Genomic DNA, 2,660 nt, shown 5'->3' with positions numbered 1-2,660 from the left:
GAGAGGAGAAGATATAAAAGAGACCTAAGGGGCAACCTTTTCACGCAGAGGGTGCTACGTGTATGGAATGAGCTGCCAGAGGATGTGGTGGAGGCTGGTACAATTGCAACATTTAAGAGGCATTTGGATGGGTATATGAATAGGAAGGGTTTGGAGGGATATGGGCCGGGTGCTGGCAGGTGGGACTAGATTGGGTTGGGATATCTGGTCAGCATGGACGGGTTGGACCAAAGGGTCTGTTTCCATGCTGTACATCTCTATGACTCTATTCTTTATGTATAAACCGTTCTGAAGCTCTTGATTGGATTCCAGTCTGTATTTCACTCCTGTGCATCTGGTATTCTGTGTATAAACAACTCCTGATCTCCTTAGATTCTAGTCTCTAACTCACTCCGGGTAATTTATTATAGAACATGGAACAGTTCAGCTTCCTCTGAGCCCCTCAATTAGATTCTAATCTAATTCACTCCCAGGTATCTCTTATTCAACATGTAAACCATGCTGAACCCACTTGATTAGATTCCAGTCTGTAACTCACTCCTGTGTATCTGTGACTGAGCCATAAACCACCTCGAAACCCTCAATGAGATTCAATGCTTTCTCATTCTTGAGTATCTGTTCTGAAAAGAAACAATTGCTGGAAATCATACTGCGTCAGGCAGTTTCCATTGAGAGAGAGAGAGAGAGCAAGCTAACATCTTGAGTCTGGGTGACTCTTCATCTGAGCTGGTGAAGTGTGGTGGAGGTTAGGGTCCTAAGAGAGAAAGGAGAGGGAAAGCAGATTAAGTTATCGGAAACACAAACAGAAATTGCTAGAAAGGATCAGCAGATCTGGAAGCGTCTATGAGGAGAAATCAGAGGTAACGTTGTGGGGCCAGTGACCCTTCCGCAGAGCTGATGGTAGCTGGGAAAATGTCAGTTTATATACAGAAGATAGGGTGGGGGAGGGGTTAAGGAGACAAGGATAGGTGGGGATAAAGCCCAAAGAGAGGGAAGAATGGTTGAATAGACAAAGAAGTGGATAACAATCTGTCTAGCAGGGTGAATAGCTGTTAATGGAGAGTGTTAGTGGCTATCAATAGGTTTTTTGTAATGGCTATGTGATAATAAGGCCTGGTGTGTGGAGGTGGGGGCTAAGACGTGGGTGAGTTCAGGCCCAAAATTATTTACTCTGTATTGAGATCAGAAGGTTGTAGAGTTCCCAAGTGGAAATAAAGGTCTTCCTACTTGTGCTGATCTTCACTGGAGTACTGCAGCAAGCCTGAGACAGATGTTGGCCGGGGAACATGGTGGGGTGTTAAAGTGGCAGAAAGTGAGGACTACAGATGCTGGAGATCAGAGCCAAGATTAGTGTGCTGCTGGAAAAGCACAGCAGGTCAGGCAGCATCCGAAGAGCAGGAAAATCGACGTTGCAGGCAGGAGCCGTTCATCAGGAAACTGTTAAAGTGGCAGGAAGCTCAGGGTTTTTTTTGAGAGCAGAAGATGGATGTCTATGCTTTGTTTCCCCAATGTAGAGGAGATCACATTGTGAGCAGCAAATAAGGTTGGCTAGATTGTGGGAGGTACAGGTAAAGTGCTGCTCCACCTGGAAGATGTGTTTGGGTGCTTGGATATTGGGGAGGGAGGAGATAAATGGCCAGGTGTTATACCTTCGGCCGTTGAAGGGAAAGGGGCTGTGGAAGGAAGGAATGTGAGAAGAGTGGACTAGAGTGCTCCGGAGGGAATGGTCCCTGTGTAAGACGGACAAGGGAAGGGAGGGGGATATGTGTCTGGTGGTGGTATCTCGATGGAGGTGGTGGAAATTATGGTATTCTGCATATGAATGCTGTTGGCAAGTACAAGGGAAACCTATCACTGTTGGGGGATGGAAGAGAGAGGGTGAGGGTGGAAGTGCAGGAGATGGGTCAGACCCAGTTGAGAGCCCTGTTGTCAGAGGTGCTGGGGAATCCTCATTGAGGAAGAAGTTGGACATCTAAGAGGCTCCTTTGTCAAAGTTGGTCTTATCGGAACATATGTGACGGAGACGGGGGAAATGGGAGGATGGAATGAAAGCAGGGTGCGAGGATGTATAGCCCAGGTTGATGTGGGAGGCGGTGGGTTTATAGTGGATATTAGTGGCCAGTCTATCCCAAGAAATGACAACAGATGTCGAGGAAACAATGGGAAGAGTCAGAGATAGACAAGGTGAAAGTAATGTCAAGGTGGAAATTGGAAGAGAAATCAAGAAACTTTTACAATTCCAGACGAGAGAGGGAAGCAGCATATAAACAGGGATTTCCCCACCTCCCATCAGTTTCTGAGGAAGGGTCACCAGACCCGAAATGTTCACTCTTATTTCTCTTCACAGATTCTGCCAGACCCTACTGAGCCTTTCTACCACCTTGTGGTTTTGTTTCTGATTCCCAGCATCTGCAGTTCTTTTGGTTTTTATGAAGTTCTCAGAATGTGAGAATGGCAGAGCAATGGTATGTCTCACTGTCAGACTGGTAAGGACAGAGAGTCCCACTGGGAAGCAGGAAGGGGACAGAGGACACGGTGACGGGGATGGCGAAGGGACAGGGCTACAAGGGGAAGGGGAGGGGACACTGTGATGAGGGGAGGGGTTAGGGTGACGGGAGGAGGGGACATGGGAGAGGGGGAGAGGACAAGGTGGTGGATGA

At 47.6% G+C, this 2,660-nt stretch overlaps 1 long non-coding RNA gene across 4 annotated transcripts in view; it reads left to right on the top strand.

The window, feature by feature from the left end:
- The window catches only part of LOC122543963, a 44,906-nt gene that overhangs the window by 21,507 nt on the left and 20,739 nt on the right, over nt 1-2,660 (top strand). Inside the window, exon 4 of one of the 4 annotated variants that reach the window (XR_006310216.1) lies at nt 2,348-2,524. The exons of the other annotated variants lie outside the window; for them this stretch is intronic. This is a non-coding gene — a long non-coding RNA (uncharacterized LOC122543963). Of the gene's footprint in view, nt 1-2,347; nt 2,525-2,660 lie in introns of those variants that run through there. 4 annotated transcript variants of the gene reach the window in all.

The sequence above is a fragment of the Chiloscyllium plagiosum genome, chromosome 45 (assembly GCF_004010195.1).
Source record: "Chiloscyllium plagiosum isolate BGI_BamShark_2017 chromosome 45, ASM401019v2, whole genome shotgun sequence".
Taxonomy (NCBI): domain Eukaryota; kingdom Metazoa; phylum Chordata; class Chondrichthyes; order Orectolobiformes; family Hemiscylliidae; genus Chiloscyllium; species Chiloscyllium plagiosum.
Note: the sequence above shows the minus strand (reverse complement) of the source record. Positions and strands in the feature narration are given on the sequence as shown.